Raw genomic sequence first — 20184 nt, 5'->3', positions numbered from 1 at the left:
TTAAATGGCTGCAGTATCATTTACTGAAAGCTCAACAAATACACTAGATGGCGATATTTAGTCACAATATACAAAGTCACATTCATCCTTTAAGAATTACAAGTCTTTCTATCCGTGGATCCCTCTCACAGAAAGAATGTTAATAATGTAAATGCATCTTGAGGATTTATTGTAATAATAAACAAATACAGTACATCAGTACTGTATGTTGAGTGTATATATTCGTCCGAGTTTTATTCATTTTTTTCTTAATGAATTGCCAAAATGTATATGATCGGGAAAAATTATCGGGAATGATTGGAATTGAAACGGGAGCACAAAAAAAAAAAAAGCAATCTGATCGGGGAATATCGGGATCGGCAGATACTCAAACTAAAACGATCGGGATCGGATCGGGAGCAAAAAAACATGATCGGAAAAACCCTAATATTAATTATTAAAACCTTACTTTTAATGTAGGAATTCTGTTTGAATTAGCTGTATGAAGGTATTTACTTTGTGTTTTTTTTTTTTTTTTTTTTTTTTGATGCACCAGTACGTTACATTAAATTAAAATCGTGTGTATTGGAAATGAATGGATTGATGATTTGTTTTGACTACATAATATAATGCACCAGATATGAAGATGCAGACAATTCTTGCTTCATTTTTGTACTCTGATTTCATAACTGGCCAAATACCATCATAATATCGTGAGTTGACAGTAAAGTTGATCCTCGTAATACCAGAAGGCGCGCGTAAAAATCGCGATCACGCGTTTGCGTCCGAGCTGGTTTCCTTCCTGCGTTCCTAATGGGCGAATATCTGTGAATCACTTTTGTCCTTGATTAGCCATGTTAATTTATGCAAGCCGCCACCCGACTAATACAATTTCAGAATATATAAGTGTGCCTCGTGCTGCGGTAATGAGATATGCCAATAATAGTATGTAAATTTGCTGAATTATTGAATAGGCATGACTGAGGATTTCTTATTAGTTTGCATGTTTATCTCCCCTCCTCTACTCTCCCTAAAAAAAAGACATCAATTTTTCAGTGTGCCTCAAGCCAATAAATCAATCTAATCAAACACTGAATCAATAATTCAGCCGGTGATGAGTCGGGGCTGGCCTGGCCTGGCATCCAAAGCTTAAGTTTTGGAGGGGAAGGCAGGGTTTAGGAGCTCAAAATTTGGTCGTCCGGCCCACCCCCCTCCTTAATAAACTTGTGAGTGATCTGAAATCAATACAGTTTAGCACACACTCAATGACAATTACAGCCAAGTGCACATTTTTAATGAGTTGGTGCACTTCATGCTCCACTGCAGCAAGATTATTTGAAAACTTTTTTTCCTAAAAATAACAGTAATAATAGGGTTTGATGGATAACACAATTAAATGATACATAAAATATGATAACATTGATTAAACATGTCGTACAAGGTGATATTCATCGTCCAAATAATGAACATGGAATAATATCATGAATAAAAGAAATGCTTGCAGTACATTAAAATTCAGACTGTCACAAAAAAATTAAACTCAATAAATTAGCCAAATAAATACATTCATATATTTAAAAATATCACATGACATAAATTTATTTAGTTTTTTGTCATCATCATCGGTATCATTGGCAGTTACAAGATGGCTTTGTGATATGATTAACCCGAAGAAAAGAAAAAAAAAACGAAGAAAAGACAAGGGCTGACGGGAGAAGCATATGCTTATCAAGTCCCGTCCCCTTAGACCAAGGACGCACAATCAATACATGGTAGAGTAGGCATTATACATTTTGGTACATGAACAGTTTTTTTTTTTTCACATGAATTTTCTTCCCAAAAGTCATTGATTCGACGTAACACGTGAAGTTGTCAATCAATTGTAAGTTCAATGATTAGGGTGAAAGAGGAATAGCGGAGGGAGTCATGGAGGTGCTCAGGTGGTTCAGTCTTTATCCACCCTGGCTTGGTTCCCGCAAGCAAGCTTCTCTTGGTCCCGAATCTCCATAATTATTTTCGTCACCATTTGTGCGGCGGCAACACTTGACGCTTAAATATGTTTGTATTAAAGATTATAGGCAAACAATCATATACTTCACTATCAGGGCTATTTTTAAAAGGTTAAAATTCAAATATTTTTAAGAACCAAAGCTGTTAGCGACCTGAAACCAAAACAGGCTCCTCCCTTAGGCATATTTGAGTCTCCACGAGCAGCGGCATCAAAAAATTGAAAGTCGTTCCGTAGTAAAATCCTGATTAATTATTTTTTATATAAGTATAATAGGCATGTGCCGGTTACCGGTTTCACGGTTTACTGTGGTGTGAAAACGTCGCGGTTTCAAAACCACTAAAATTTTCCGTCAGACCGTAGGACGGTATTCGCTATTTTTCTTGTGTCAAAAATGCAGCCAGAAGCGGCTTGACGCAGCAGCGCTCACCCCCTCCCGTTTGTTGCTGTGTGTGAAAGTGACGCTATCGGCTACACAGCTAGCTAACCCAAAAACAAATACTCCTAACATAAGGCGTACTGTTCTTCAATTTATTGAGCTCTCAAATCGTGGTAAGTTTAATATACAAAATTAATACATTTAAAATGTTGTACAATTAGATTTTTCCATGTGAGTAGCTTCCACAGATTAGCACCATGGAAAAAGTTCGCCAAAAACAAAACACACATTTTCCTTTCAAATTCAATATACAAACTAAGTAAAAGCTTACAAAGATGAATGTTAGTCTAGGCTCAGCAGGGAGAGCAATTTCGTTGAGTGTTACAGCCGCAGTGTGAGAAAACAAGCTTGATTCGCTTGAATGAAGGGGAAAAAGTGATAGCATCAAAGATCGCTAATTACGAACGATGATCTTGCCCTAAGCACAAATCCACGTTCGCTGGATCAAGGTGAGGTCTCACTCCCAATGTGTTTTTTTTTTTTTTTTTTTGGATGAAACCTTTCCACAACAATATTGACATTTTAACTAACTTATACATTTTTACCTAACTTAATGAATTCCTTATGTTCTTTTTAACACAAAGGCATGACATCATGTAGACTAGAGTTGACACAGTGGCTGAAAATGGCGAAACTTCACTTAAGCTTTTCCACCCTCAAAAAAAACAGTCATGCAGTATAAATTTTTTAAAAATTTATTCAGAAGTGTTTTTACTTTATAGAAATTATTTTGTTCTTGCTGTAATCTTGAGCAACTTGAGCTGTGGCTGTGAGTATAGTCTATAAGTTATATTTATTTTAATTTTATTTCAAATATTTTTTTATTGATAATTTATTCATTTTAACAATATATTCATGTTCCAATTTGCAACTATGGTCTGAAAAAAAAAAATCCTGTTCAATGGAAAAAAATTTTTTTTTTGTTTTTTTAACCCATACATCTCAAAATTTTTGGGAGCTATAATTGCAATACCGTGAAACCGCGGTATTTTTGCTCACGGTTATCGGACCGTCAAAATCTCATACCGGCACATGCCTAAAGTATAACAAAACAAAATGGCTATATAATTATCAGATTTTACACTAGATGCACATACAGTGCCCTCCATAATTATTGGCACCCCTGAAAAAGATGTGTTTTTTAGCTTCTAATATATTTTTTTAAATTCAAATAATATGGGATCTTACTGGGAAAAAAAGAGAAAAATCCAACCTTCAATACAAGTGCATTCATTCAGTGGGGAAAAAATCCCACATAAAGAAAAAAAATATTTGACATCAAATAATGTGTGTCTCAATTATTAGCACCCCTGGTGTTAATACTTTGTACAACCCCCTTTTGCCAAAAAACAGCACCTAATCTTCCCCTATAATGTTTCACAAGCTTGATTTTGTGTCTGGTGAACCATTTCTGTGTAGAATTGGCCATATGTTTAGGGTCATTGTCTTGCTGAAAGACCCAGTGACGACCCATCTTCAGCTTTCGGGCAGAGGGCAACAGATTTTGATTTAAAATGTCCTGGTATTTCAAAGCATTCATGATGCCATGCACCCTAACAAGGTTCCCAGGGCCTTTGGAAGCGAAACAGCCCCACAGCATCACTGACCCACCCCCATACTTCACAGTGGGTATGAGGTGCTTTTCAGCATGCGCATCTTTCGTTGCATGCCAGACCCACTTATACCCCTTTCCCACTGGCCAAAAAACCTGTGTCAACCCGCGAACAATCGGCTTTTGGTGGCAGTGGGAAAGTTGCAGTGACCCGCCTCGACCCGTGTCAATCAACCCGCCAAGCGACCCGCATTAAAATCACCTCGCCTCTGATCGCCATGCAGTGTGAAAGCAAAACCCCGGGTCAACAGTCAACACCCTAATCTACGTGGTGACGTAGGCTAGTATGTGATGCGTCATAACAAAAACCAAAAACCATGTGCTCTAGCCCGGATCCACATACGGCGAACAGTCGGTGTAGCAGCGTTAGCAATAGCCATAACAGACGAAACAAAGGCTCTTCTCCTCCTCCTGTGACGTACACGACTCCTTTCAATTTCAAACCAAAATTTACGTCGCCTACGTTGCCTCAGCACAAGCACAGTGTTGATCCTTTGCTGCATTTCGACCATTTTGCGGGCAGTAAAACGCATGAAAACAGAGAACACAAACGGAAAGGAGGCTTCCATGTTGCTTTGCATTGTTAACTTCCTTGAACTGAATGAATTCGGTCGCACTTGTCAAAGCGCATCTTAGCGTGGTGACGTCACGCACCTTACACACGGCTGAGGAGGAGTGGGGATTAGACGGGTGAAAAAAATAAAAATAAAAAAGACACGGCTTTTTTCGTCAATGGGAAAGGTGCCAAATGCCAATTGCTAGTGGGATGCATCAGCTTGGAAAAACGCGCGTTGACCCACTAGTTTCAGTGGGAAAGGGGTATTAGAGTGTTTGTTGCCAAAAAGCTCAATCTTGGTCTCATCTGACCAAAGCACGTGGTCCCAGTTGAAGCCTGGACCGTGTGTATTTTTGTGTGAGACCAAGATTGAGCTTTTTGGCAACAAACACTCTAAGTGGGTCTGGCGTGCCACGAAAGATGCGCATGCTGAAAAGCACCTCATATCCACTGTGAAGTATGGGGGTGGGTCAGTGATGCTGTGGGGTTGTTTCGCTTCCAAAGGCCCTGGGAACCTTGTTAGCGTGCATGGCATCATGAATGCTTTGAAATACCAGGACATTTTAAATCAAAATCTGTTGCCCTCTGCCCGAAAGCTGAAGATGGCTCGTCACTGGGTCTTTCATCAAGACAATGACCATAAACATATGGCCAAATCTACACAGAAATGGTTCACCAGACACAAAATCAAGCTCCTCCTATGGACATCTCAGTCCCCAGACCTTGTTTTGTTGGCAAAAGGTGGTTGTACAAAGTATTAACACCAGGGGTGCTATAATTGTGACACACATTATTCGATGTCAAATATTTTTTTCTTTTTGTGGGATTTTCTTCCCCACTTGTATTGAAGGTTGGATTTTTCTCTTTTTTTCCATTAAGGTCCCATATTATTTGAATAAAAAAACAATTATTAGAAGCTTAAAAAACACATCTTTTTCAGGGGTGCCAATAATTATGGAGGGCACTGTAAATCACCAAATGCAGAGATACTCAACTACATTTTCAGGATCAATAGCAATATTTAAATTTAAGTTTTTGCCCGAAATAGCGACCTAATTTTTTTTGTTCATTGCAATTTTGACATTTGACAAGTTTTCAACAGCTAAAAAAAAAAAATCACTCAATTTTCACATCAGAAACTTGAGGAAAGCATGCAGAAACATTTTCATTTTACCCCCCAAAAAAAAACAAATTTTGCATTTTTCTGTATACAATCACAACTTATTTTGGTTGAATTCCGATGTCACTCTTGATTCTCTTGTTATCTGGCCCTCATCATTTTTAGATTGAAATGTGGCATAAAATAAAACACGTAAAAGCCCAATTTTTTGTATGAACGCAGCAAAGTCTAAATTGCTATTTAAAAAACAAAAATAAAAAAACGGGCAGTTGGCCGAAAATTACCTGATTGTTTGGATTTAAAGTTACGCAAGTGTGTATGGATACAAAATCCAACTTGGCGGCCATCACAAAACAAAGAGCTTTTTACGTTTAAGATTCTTGTAAATAAATGGGTGAATCCCGGAATTTCTATAGATATGAACATAAAACAGTCTAGATCATGGGTGTCCAAACCTGTCCGCAAGGGCCGCTGTTGGTCCCACAGATAGTTTAACCAATGAAGTTTGTGCTAAAACAAGCAGGACCTGACTGCAATCAACTGATTACACTTGTGAGTCACCACATTGGTGAAAAGATGTGATCTTGTTTTGTAGGAAAGAAATCCAGCACCCACTGCGACCCTATGTGGAACAGTTTGGACACCACTTGGTCTAGATTCTTGGTGAAAAGAAAAAAACAGGCAGTTAGCATTCATTTTCAGTAAATATTTCAAGCTAAAGTTCGCAAATTTTTTCCAATCATTTTTTTTCACAAGGTTTCAAAGTGCATGCATGGCGCTATTTTATATAATAATTACCTTGAATCCTCAACCAAATCACTCTGGAGACATTCCAGCCTGCTTGTATGCACTAAAACTTTCGTCCTGTTTCCACCTAAAGCCAGCGTTAGAACGCAGCGTGTGTTTTGAGTTTATCGCAGTGAAAGCTGCTACGAGTCTCTGCCTGGCCCGGCCCCGTACGGGAAGCCGTGGCACAATGTCTGTAGGAGCTGTTTCGTGAACTGATAGTGAAGTCTATGAAACAATATAGAAATGTGTAAATTCTTATGATTAAAATGATTATATTCGATAATATCATGTAATATAATTTTACATGCTATAGTATATATATAATATTATGACAGAAAATTTGATGTGATGACAAATTTAAATAAATAATACTTGGAAAAATTTAAGTATCATGAATTAAAACTATTAAAAAAAATACACATATTTCAAATTAAATGTTTTTTCTATGAATACATTTTTAAAATGAATAATACAAGATGATTCACAAAATATAATATGAAATAATTTTGGTTAAAAATATTGAATAAATATCATTTTAAAAAATGAATGAAAATACATACTTAATACATTATTTAAATTATATCAGCTGCTCCAACAGCAGCTTGTAGGTGTAAATATGCCTTTTCCTCCTGCTTCTCTTTTTGCCCTTCGTCTTCGCACTCCCTCCATGGCCGCTGCCTCATTTGCAATGATTATGTTATCAGGGCAGCCAGGCAAAAGGGTGGAGCAGCCATAATTTCCAGCACGGGATTAGGCAGAAATAACGAGGTCACCAAGTTACAGTTGCCATGGCGACGACACATCCAAGAACACAGGATGCCGTTGCTAAAAAAGAAAAAAATAAATAAATTAAAGAAACAAGGAGGTGCAGGTTCTTTTTTCCCAACATTTTTTTTTTTTTAATTCTCATACGGTGCCTTGGGAGCACTTTATTTCATAGTTAATTACCCCTTATTTCTTTATTTTTCAATATTATATTTGCATGGGTCGTTTTCAAATTCCGCTATCAATTTCCCCGTTCTTCATATGCCCGCACTCAGTGTTGTCGAAAATATTTCGTCAACGAACAATTTTTTTCATGACGATGATGAGACAATGACGAGCTAAAAACATGCTTCGGGAGACAAAAACATAACCTGACGGATGCCAGTTTTCGTCTGACGAGACGAAAATGCGCGATAGTTTCCATCACATGTTCACAATGTGTGACATTTTATGTTTAGTTAGCCTACTACGTACCAATGCAGAAGTTTCTGGTTGTATCACTCGTGACGAGCTGTGCCCCACCCTTCCCAACTCACCGGTGTGTCGTCTCCAGTCTCCATGCAGGTTTGCAAACACGGTCAAAGGCGGAGTTAAAGGGGGGGGGGGGGGGTGGCCAAAAAGTTTCATCGCATTTAATTGACTTTTCCAGTAAAATATTGTCTATAAAAGTTGTAAAACACTAAAACAAACAACAAAAATGAATGAAATGAAAAAAAACTGATATTTTCTAATGGGTCAAAATTATTTTTTGAACATATCATGTGACTAGCACCTTAGACGGTTATTTGCTTTGCTTAGCCAAAAGCACTCAAGGACCAAAGAGGCAAGATGGATATATGTAATTTTTTCAAACCTAAGCTTTCAAAGCGACAACAACTACTGAGCAAGAACCAAAGATTGAAAATGGTGAGCGGAGTTTCAATTTGCCCCACAAAAGACGCTAATTATACAACAGAGCCACCACCGGTGTCCTGCCAATGTAGTTACCCCCATCAAAAATTTTATCCCCTCGCCACGGGAGCGCCCACGCACACATTGGTTACGAGTTATGCTGACTTTAATTAATTGAAGCCAGAAAAGAATCACAGTTATATATTTTGGACATCGACATTTATTAAACTAGAGAAACTCCATACGGGACTTGAATTTGTGTAGTAACAGTTATAGGTCATCCTACAAGTAAAACAGTACTGCATTGCCTTATTTTACGTTCAGTACGTATTTTACGTTATACGACAGAACAAAAAAAGTTTTTTTTTTTGATGGACGGGCCATCTTTTAAAACCTCGTAGATAACTACATCTCCAAAACATGGAAATCAAGCAAATTAGGTCAGCACAGTGGCTCCGCTCAGGGGATACAATTTTTGAAGGCGGTAACCACATTGGCACGACACCGGCATGCCTACTATATTTAATGGATGATCTTGGCAAAAAGTATAGATGTCCAAAGCAGCCGTATTTCAAATTCCCCTCAAAAATGATGCGAAACAAAAAAAAACCGCTCATTTTCAACTTATTATTATAAATATTCTTGTAAGTTAATTTTATTGTTGACACTGTGTTTCGGGGTTATCTACAAGTTGTGCCCCCCCAACCCCCCCCCCCCCCCCAAACCCCCCTCCGTCCCAAAAGTCAAACTCCGCCTATGCACACGGTAAGATTTGTTTTCTTGGCCAGAGAAACTACGCAACATTGCAGAGCTTTTCGGATTTCGGTGTAATTTTACGAATATAAACTTTGGACGAGTTCATGAAAAAAAAAAAAAAAAAAAAAAAAAAAAACGTCATTTTTAAAGCGTGACTCCGAGGATAATTTGCGTTTTTTTTTTTTTTTAGATAATTTTTCACACCCGGAAGTGTGACGTAAATTTCTAAACGCAACAGGAGACTATCCACAGCGAGCATAGCAGCAGCAACGATATCAGTGATATTGTCACCGAAAGTAACTATTCAGGATCGCTCTATCGTGATGCTAACGATGGAAAAGGCTCCCAGGATGGATTATCTACAATTATTCCCTACATGTTTGAATCGAGGCGTCAGATGACGACGATTTACTCGGCAAAGCAGATGTTTTTGATGACGCCAGTTGGCAGCTCGACATTTCACGAAAGGAAGAGTGGTATCCATCTAGCGTCGTGATTTCTCTCTGAACCTTTCTTTCCCCAGTCATTATGTGATATACTTACCAATAATTGCAAAAATATACAAGTAGTTAAATAGATCCAGTAATAAATGTATCAAATTTACATGAATAGACATCTGTCAGCTGTCTTTTGACAGGCAAGCAACAACAACAAAAAACAGGTCGCAATCAAGTAATAAACGTATCAAATTGCCAGTAAGGGTCTACTGACATGTTTGAAAAACCAAGGTTGTATCCTCCTAGGCTTTCAGAGCTGTCGTTGCTGAAATGTTCTTCTGCTGGACCCTCACAAAAGATCTCCAAATCCTTGTAGAAGAAGTTTTTTTGGGCCACTCATATGCCACGTTTACATGGAGCCAAATATTCCAATTACAATCGGAATATTTGTTCAAACCGAATAAATGTGTTCCATATAAACACCTCATTCGGAATGAACAGGCCCAAACCGAATGGAATTTCATTCCGATTCACAGGGGTGGAATATTCCTTTTCCCAAACCGATTAGAAGTAAAATTATATCATGTAAACAGGGAAGCGGAATGGTGTCTGGTTGCGTTCTTTCTGCGCATGCTCCGTACTGACGTGGTGACGTCACTTGGTGACGTAAGTAACGTCACTTGCAACATGGCTTCCAAGCACACGCACAGCGCACCCACACAACTTTTTAAATGAACGGCGTATCATTCTGAAGTTTTGTTTCCACTCGAAAGGTTAAAACAGCAGCTGATCTGACGATCGATCTCCATGTTTTGCAACGTGACGCTTTGTTTTGATTAATCTGCGCATGTCAGACAGCAGTTGTCAAACGTCCTTTCGGAATAAAGGCAGTCACATGTAAACGCTGGATCGGAATAGATGAAGTGACATGTAAACAGCTGATGTGAAATTTCCATTCGGAATGATTTGAATCGGTATGAATAAAAGTCAGCATGTAAACGTGGCTATAGACAGTGTTGTCACAGATTACTTGAAAAAGTAATTTAATTAAAGATTACTGATTATGCCTCAAAAATGTAATGTAATGTTAGTTACTTTACTGATTACTTTATTATCAAAGTAACTAAGTTACTTTAAAAGTAACTTATCAGTTACTTTTTACCAATTTTTCTCCCTTTGCTGCCTCAACATAAGAATGACAACTGAAAAATGTCATCGCATGTAATTGAATTTTTCACAGAAGGCTTAATATTAGAGTTAGCGAGGGTTTAATTAGTTGAAGGAGTTTATTTCAACCACCGTTGACTCGGGCTAGCTTAGCCACTCCAGAGCCCTGAAACTAACAAATAAATGACAAACTGCACAGAACGACTAATTAAACCCCGGCTAACTCAAAGATTAAGCCTAATGTCAAAATTCTGAATTTCCCCTTTAAAATAAAGACCATTATTATAGCCATGAATATAACCATTAAAATGTTGTCTATAAAAGTTGTAAAGCAATAAAACAAACAACAAAAATGAACGAAATGGACAAGAATCCTTCAAAGTATTTCATAATGGGTCCAAATTATTTTTCGAACAGATCATGTGACTATAGCACCTTAGAGATGGTCGTTTGCTTTGCTTAGCCAAAACTGCAGCTGAGGAGACAAGATGGATAGTTAAAATTTCTTTAAACCTAAGCTTTCAAAAGCTTCAACAACAACTGAGCTTGAACTGAGGATTGAGCATGAGCAGTATCAAAAAGTACTGGTTGTCTCGTTACCTGTAGCCTTTTTTTTTTTCTTTTTTAAGAGTTTTGTCGTCTTGTGCTGTAATTTCATTTGGTTCCTTGAATTGGATGCTTTGAGCGGTCGACAGTCTTTTTGAGCCAGTGCAAAGTTCGCAACGCAGAGATATTTTTGGCATCTTTACTGGACAAAAATGTGAAGTAATGGCTGTATTTCAGTAAGAAAATGCAGTCGTTTGTAGTATATCTCCTGCCCCTTTCATTGCATCCTGATAAGGTAGCAAGGCTATCATGTTTTGGCCGCAAACTCCCAGCCCTCACACAGCATGGTATTACACGTGACTTTTTTTTTTTTTTTCTCTCGAAAATATGACATGTGGTGTCACTCCCATGACTACAGTATTCTTCATTCTACATACATTATGAGGCAATAACAAATTAGTAACGGACAGGCATCAAGGAAAGTAACTTTAATCAGATTACTGATTTAGACAAACGAATGCGTTAGATTGCTCGTTACTGAAAGAAAGTAATCAGATTACAGAAGGTAATGCGTTACTGACAACAATGCTCGTAAAGTCTCAAGCCTTCGTGTGAGCAATTCATCGCTAGATTCGCTACACATTGAGATGGCATGACGTCTCGTTAGTAAAACCCAGAAAATGTTTGCAATATAAAGTCCCTGACAAAAGTTTTGTCGCTTATCCTTTTTGTAGAAACAGTTGCTAATAGCCTGACTTTTAATTATTCAAATGGTTTCAGAAATGGCTCATATAAAAGCTAAGACCCTCCCAAATGATGTTGAATGTACAAAATATATTTTTTTCACTGAAAAAAGATAGGACAAAAATAAGACATAAAGGTCAAATTTTGGCAAGACAAAAGTTTTGTCGCCTACAAAAATTAGTGTGAAAATTGAACAAAAAATGTACTCCAAATACAAAAATATGTTACATAACATAAGCGAATTAAGTAGTGGTGCTGTGAGATCCGAATTTAATATTTTGTATGACTTCCATGGGCTTGAAGGACTGCATCCATGCGGTTCCGCAAGGATTCATACAATTTATTGATGAAGTCATCAGGAACATCAAAGAAAGCAGTCCTGCATGCCTCCCAGTTTTCATCAACATTCTTGGGCTTTGTCTTCCATGCTTCCTCTTTCATCCTACCCCAGACATGCTCAATGATGTTCATGTCTGGTGACTGGACTGGCCAGTCCTGGAGGATCTTGATCTTCTTTGCCTTGAGGAACTTTGAAGTAGAGATTGAAGTATGCAATGGAGCACCATCCTGCTGCAGAATTTGTCCCTTTTTATGGTTAGGAATGTAAGAGGCAGCTAAGATTTGTTGATATTTCAGACTATTTATGTTGCCTTCCACCCTGCAGATCTTTCGCACACACCCATACTCGATGTAACCACAGATCATGATTTTGCCACCACCAAACTTCACTGTTTTCTGAGTGAATCTCGGATCCAAGCGGGCTCCAGTAGGTCTCCTGCAATATTTACTGCGACTGTGGTGTAATTCAATGGAAGATTCATCTGAAAAATCCACCTTTTGCCACTTTTCCAGCGTCCATCCTTTTGACAGGCTGTGGGCCTTGGCAAATGCCTGCCACACATTTTTTAAAATTGTCTGCACCCTGAGACATGTGCAGGGTGGAAGGCAACATAAATAGTCTGAAATATCAACAAATCTTAGCTGCCTCTTACATTCCTAACCATTAAAAAGGGACAAATTCTGCTGCAGGATGGTGCTCCATCGCATTCTTCAATCTCTATCTCTAAGTTCCTCAAGGCAAAGAAGATCAAGATCCTCCAGGACTGGCCAGCCCAGTCACCAGACATGAACATCATTGAGCATTTCAGGGGTAGGATGAAAGCGGTAGCATGGAAGACGAAACCCAAGAATGTTGATGAACTCTGGGAGGCATGCAAGACTGCTTTCTTTGATGTTCCTGATGACTTCATCAATAAATTGTACGACTCCTTGCCGAACCGCATGAATGCAGTCCTTCAAGCCCTTGGAAGTCATACAAAATATTACATTTGGATCTCACAAAACCACTACGTAATTCGCTTATTTTATGTAACATATTTTTGTATTTGAAGTACATTTTTTGTTCAATTTTGACACTACTTTCTGTAGGCGACAAAACTTTTGTCTTGCCAAAATTTGACCTTTATGTCTTCATTAAACAATGAACAGTGAAACAAATATATTTTTGTACATTCAACATCATTTGGGAGGTTCTTAGTTTTCAAATGAGCAATTTCTGAAACCAATCGAATAATTAAAGTCAGGTTATTAGCAATTGTTTCTACAAAATAGATAAGGGACAAGACTTTTGTCAGGGACTGTATTAGTGTAAGAACTTTACAAAATTGTGATGCAAGCCGATTGAAAGTGACAAAAAAAGAACACTTTTTTAAAAGGCCGAATTTCAATCTTATCATATAACAAATAACCCATTTTTAAGAAAATGGTCACTTTGCAAAATCTGTGGGGAGTTGTTCGTTGTTGTAGAATTGTTTGTGTTTTTGATTTCCAATGAAACACAACATGACATCAGCTACAAAAGTTGAAAGCTGCAGCGGCTTTTAATACTATGGCTTTAATTAACGTGAATCTTGTGTTTTGTGCGTGTATGAATGGCACAGGAACATTCATTGTGCTTCTGGATTATTCTCGCTGCCTCACATCAGGTAGCTCAGAGAGATGGGCTGCGCATGTGTGTGTGTGTGCGTGTGTGCGAGGCTGCTGCCATGCCTACGAGATGGGGGATGGTAGCTGCTCAGCCATTTTTTTTTTTCACGTTATTTTTCCTCCGGACCATCAAGTTTGGGCTTGCACAACTCTCCGTGTTTTACAGCTAACATTTTGGTGTTCAAGATACAGCCTTTCACCAATGGGTTTATCACTTGTAGATGTCCAATCCATTTGAAGTGGAAGGGATGGCAGCGAATGAACTCATTCGCTGCCATCCCTCCCACTTCAAATGGATTAGAGGTCTGAGGGGCAAAACACATGGGAGGCGACATTGCGTTAAATACATTTTCTATGGAACGAGCGTGACGAGGTGAAACTCGTCAACACTCTTGCGGCGAAGTGACACGCGACGTTCGTGCACGTACACGTCATAGGCGGAGTTTGACTTTTGTGGTGGGGGTCGGGGGGGGGCAAAAGATGTTGACGACCCCGAAATGCAGTGCCAGCTATAAAATTAATTTACAAGATATATGCTCGGATAGTAGCTTAGCCCATGCTAGTACATACTGGCATTCCAGTTGTGTGTGTGTGTGCGTGTGTGTGTGTGACCGCTCATGTTTTTCTGTCTTACCTCGTGGAGAGGTAAATGCCGCATCCTTTTGGACTGAATATTCGAGCCAGAATCTGTCCACAGACAGTTTTGGCTAAGCAAAGCAAATGGCCGTCTCTAAGGTGCTAGTCACATGATGTGTTCGAAAAATAATTTGGACCCATTATAAAAATATTTTTTTTTGTTCATTTCATTCATTTTTGTTATTTGTTGTATTGCTTTACAACTTTTATAGACAACATTTTACCGGCAAAGTCTTAATTTTAAATTCATATATAGGAAAGTCAATTACATGCAATGACATTTATGGCCACCGCGGGAGGCCTTAATCTCCGCATATGGTACACGTATATGTGCACACACGGACCCGCCACGCGTTATAAAAAAATAGGAAATGATTCTATTTCTGTTGCTTTCGCTTGGAATTACAACCAATCAGCAATGGATTTATTGATCGACAAATCACCGGCAAGGACACTCGCCAACCCGGAAATATACATCCACACGCCACAGTTTGTTAACATGGAGAAAAAATTAAAAACTGTCAACATGGATATTTAATTTTTCTCTCGTATCTCTTGTACGTTTGCTGTTCTTTGCAAGGTTCAATGATTGTATAACATTACTTGTCATTAAAAAAAACAAATAAATGTCAACATCCTTTTTGCTGTGTGCGACCAGCACATACTTTCTAGCGTCTTTCACATATGCTGAAACATTTAAATGGGCAGCCCTTGTATGTAAACGCAATTTCCTGGGTCGACTGACACAGAGATTACGCAGACATTTCAAGGGGCGCGTCTTAGTATAATGCCCGGGAAAGTCCCGGGATGAGGCTTATGTGAAAGCAAACAACAAAATTAAATTGCGAGAGCCGAGGAAGGGTGTCCATCGTGTAATCTTTGGAAATATGTGGTTTATAAGTTGCCAATGTTAGGGTCCGCAACTGCAGGAACAAGGTTGGACCTGAAAGCAGAAAACAACGGAGGGATGCGTTCAAGGGTTTATTAAATACAAACAATAATACATGCGATCGCGGAAATGGGGGAATAACGCAATGGGTCCGTGACAGTAGGTCGATGGGGGTCAATAATACTGACCTAAGCGGTAGGCAGAGAGCCGATAAGAAAACAAAACATATACACTCAAATACCAGAAAAACGTAGGGGATTTCAAAACAAGGGCGGCAGAGGTGTGGAATGGTGCCCAACAAGTTAATATCTCGGCACCCTTCTCTTGAATCGCCTGGACTTAAATACAATCTTGATGAGCTTAAATAGGCTGCAGTTACGACTTCGGGAACGCTCCCACAAACGGCTCTATAAAAAAACCACGATTTGACCAACATTGTGACAGCTGATGCCGACCAAAAAGGACTTAATGTCCGGGTTATAAAATCGCGCCAGCTGATTACTCTCGTCATTGCTTTCACGCATATGGAGATATCCTGGGAATGACGTGGGTTGGGCACTTTCATAGACTTGTCCGGTGTTGCCCACTGGCGCGCTCTGTGAGGGGAGGGCTGCTGGCACAATTTTATAACCAGGACATTATGTCATTTTTGGTCAGCATTGGCTGTCACAATGTTGGTCAAATCGTGTTTTGTTACAGAGAGTTCCCGACGTAACTGCAGCCAATTCAAGCTCATTAAGTCTGTATTTACCGTTAGCCCAGGCGATCCAAGAGAAGGGTGCCGAGATATTAACTTGCTGGGCGCCGTAAGACACCTCTGCCGCCCTTGTTTTTAAATCCCCTACGTTGTGCTGGTATTTGAGTGTATTTGCTTTGTTGTCCTATTGGCTCTCTGCCTACCGCTTTGATTCGTATTATTGATCCCCGTCGACCTACTGTCATGGACCCATTGTGTTATTCCCCCTTTTCCGCAATCGTTTGTATTAATATTATTTTTTTTTTAATTTGATAAACCGTTGAACGGATCCTTCCGTTGTTTTCTGATTTGAGGCACAACCTTGTTTCCGCAGTAGTTGCAGACCCTAAAATCGGCAACAAAATAAACCACACAATTCCAAAGATGGACGATGGACTCTCTTGCTCGGCCCTACGATCCAGTAGCAATTTAATTTTGTTATGTTTTCAGTTTAATTTAGCTATTTCCAGCTTGCTGTGTTGATAAGTGTGATGTTTGTTTCCCGTTTTTTTTCTTAGTGCGAGGAAAGAGGAAGTGACGACTGGCCCGCCATGACATTTATGTCATCAGCCATAATGCTGTGACCTGGGAATTTAAGGTTTGCTTTCCCATACGCCTCGTCCAGGGAAAGGGCCGGACATAATACTAAGACGCGACTCGCGAAATGTCAGCGTAATCTCCATGTCAGTCGACCCGGGAGATTGCTTTCACATACAAGGGCTGCCCGTTTAAATCCCGGGATTTTAACGGTGTTTAGGCGTATGTGAAAGGGACTTGAGTTAAGCAGAATCTGACCAAGCCATGATAGCAATGACTGTACTTTACAGTCAAGAGGGTATGCAGTAATTTAGTGTTAAGGAACAAAAAAAAAATTAAATATGTAGTATCAGTACATTATCGGCACTGGCCAATATTGCATTGATAATTTGACACTACACAACCAAATGTTAGAATTGGTATTGGGACCAAAAAACAGCCTCGATGGCAGACAATGAGTTAAGCGGTGTCTGTCTGCAGTAATTTAGTACCCCCACCAACCCCCCACACAAAAAAACGAGTGGTATGAGTACAGTGTAAGCATTGGTTCCACTCAGTGTTATAATCAATATCAGGAGCCAAAAATGGTACCAGTACACGAGTCGTAAGTGCGATAGGATAAGGATAGTGTTGAAAAATGCCAATATTTTGTAATGTCAGCATAGCAAAGGTGATGCATACAGTTATGACGTCTTGTAAATGATGTTGTAGTGACAAGGACATTCAGCGCAGGCCCACGCCAAGGCCAAGCAATCCTAATTTGGATCAGCACCAAATTTTGCACCTAAGTTGATTCATGTGGTCACTTTTGAGTACTAAAAAAGTGAACAAAAAGGGTTGAAAATGACAAGTTAACCTGTTCAAACCGCTTATTAAATGTGCATCTTGTGAAGTCACTGTTGAAAAATGACCTTATTTCAACATCAGCATATAAATTCATTCGCTGCCATTGACGACAACAGATGTACGAATCATTTGAGGTTTCCTGAAAATGTTACAAAAGACCTAGAGTATGTTATCATGTTAAAAGTGACAAAGAAGGAAGTGTGTCCTCATTTAAAGACCTCTGTTCAGTTGGTTTAATTATGTGAGAGAAAAACATGATTATTCCTATGAAGTCACTTGTGACTGCGTACTCACCACATTGTTGACGACCTCTATTTGACCTCTGTCAGTCTGCCAAAAGTCGTCAACGATGTTTTCCCTGGTGATCCTCTGCAAGGCATAAGAATGCAACTACCTGCTTGTTTTGAGGGCATTTTTTTCTTTACTTTTGGTTTCAGCAAGTGCAATGGGTGCTCAATCTGATACAGGTCAGATGACTGACCCATAGATATGCCTCTGTCCATGCATTTTTCAGGGGTACACCTTGGACTCGATGCCAATCAACATAGAGTCGAACTAGGATCACCTGACTTAGTGTTGCACTGATACTGAATTGAAAGGACATATCTGTGTGGAGGAGTACTAAGAAATAATGTGTTGATGCTGTGCAATATGTATTCTTTGAGGAGGCAGGGATTCTCCCTGGTTGACCGGAAGTTGCAATTTTTTTTGTTCCTGGGTTTTTTGTAACTGATTGCTGCCAGCCTACCTATTTCAATCTCTAATGAGATTTAATAATAAAAAAAAAAAAAAAAGTTATTCCCCTGGCCAAGATGCACCCTCCCACCAATTAATTCAATTAATTAATATTAGTAGTTATTAGTAGGTGTCCGATCAATTTGTGATTGGGAGGGGGGGTGGGGGGGCGAATGAGCGTGCCAGACCTCCCACTTCAGATGGAAAGGACCTCTAGTGCCGTCAATGGCTGACAATGAATTAAGCAGTATCTGAACAAGCCATGATAGTGTTTGCTTTACAGTTAATTGAGTATGCAGTGCTGTAGAATTAGAATAGAATAGAATAGAATAGAATAGAATAGAATAGAACTTGATTGTCATTGTCAACAACGAAATTTGACATGGCACTCCAGTATAAAAATATGCCATTGAAAGCTATGCACGTCCAAATTTTGGCAGAAAAACATGTGTGGCTGTGATTTTTGACCATGCACTTACCATTACGGCACATTGACATTCAACTGGCACCCAAGTCAGGCTATGCCATTGACGGCTATGAACGTCCAAATTTTCCATTCATTCTGAATGGCAGAAAAACATGTGGTTGTGATTTTTGACCATACACTTTACATTACAGCGCATTGGCAATCAACATACACCAAAAAAATGCCACATACAAAAAAAAAAAAAAAAAAGCCACAAACCAAAATCCATTTTGCGACATACCCCCTACCAAAAAATGCCACATGGCAAAATCCATTTTTGCCACATACAGTGGGGAAAATAAGTATTTAGTCAACCACTAATTGTGCAAGTTCTCCCACTTGAAAATATTAGCGAGGCCTGTAATTGTCAACATGGGTAAACCTCAACCATGAGAGACAGAATGTGGGGAAAAAAACCAGAAAATCACAGTTTGATTTTTAAAGAATATATTTGCAAATCATGGTGGAAAATAAGTATTTGGTCAATACCAAAAGTTCATCTCAATACTTTGTTATCCCCTTTGTTGGCAATAACGAAGGCCAAACGTTTTCTGTAACTCTTCACAAGCTTTTCACACAGTGTTGCTGGTATTTTGGCCCATTCCTCCATGCAGCTCGCCTCTAGAGCAGTGATGTTTTGGGGCTGTCGTTGGACAACACGAACTTTCAACTCCCTCCACAGATTTTCTATGGGGTTGAGATCTGGAGACTGGCTAGGCCACTCCAGGACCTTGAAACCCTTCTTATGAAGCCACTCCTTGGATGCCTCTCGATACATGGCCCCATTCATTCTTTCCTTTACACAAATCAGTCGTCCTGGTCTATTTGCAGAAAAACAGCCCCAAAGAATGATGTTTCCACCCCCGTTCTTCACAGTGGGCATGGTGTTCTTCGGATGCAATTCAGTATTCTTTCTCCTCCAAACACAAGAACCTGTGTTTCTACCAAAAAGTTCTATTTTGGTTTCATCTGACCATAACACATTCTCCCAGTCCTCTTCTGGATCATCCAAATGCTCTCTAGCGAACCGCAGACGCGTCTGGACGTGTAGTTTCTTCAGCAGGGGGACACGTCTGGCAGTGCAGGATTTGAGTCCCTGGCGGCACATTGTGTTACTGATAGTAGCGTTGGTTACTGTGGGCCCAGCTCTCTGTAGGTCATTCACTAGGTCCCCCCGTGTGGTTCTAGAATTTTTGCTCACCGTTCTTGTTATCATTTTGACGCCACGGGGTGAGATCTTGCATGATGTCCCAGATCGGGGGAGATTATTAGTGGTCTGGTATGTCTTCCATTCTCTAATAATTGCTCCCACAGTTGATTTCTTTACACTAAGCGTATTACCTATGACAGCCAGAAATCTTACTTGTTTGACGGTGACCAAATACTTATTTTGCACTCTAATTTGGAAATAAATTCTTTAAAAATCCAACAATGTGATTTTCTGTTTTTTTCCCACATTCTGTCTCTCATGGTTGAGGTTCTCCCATGCTGACAATTACAGGCCTCTCTAATCTTTTCAAGTAGGAGAACTTGCACAATTGGTG

The sequence above is a fragment of the Corythoichthys intestinalis genome, chromosome 11, assembly GCF_030265065.1.
Source record: "Corythoichthys intestinalis isolate RoL2023-P3 chromosome 11, ASM3026506v1, whole genome shotgun sequence".
Taxonomy (NCBI): Eukaryota; Metazoa; Chordata; class Actinopteri; order Syngnathiformes; family Syngnathidae; genus Corythoichthys; species Corythoichthys intestinalis.
The sequence above is the reverse complement of the archived record's forward strand: the minus strand, read 5'-3'. Positions refer to the sequence as shown.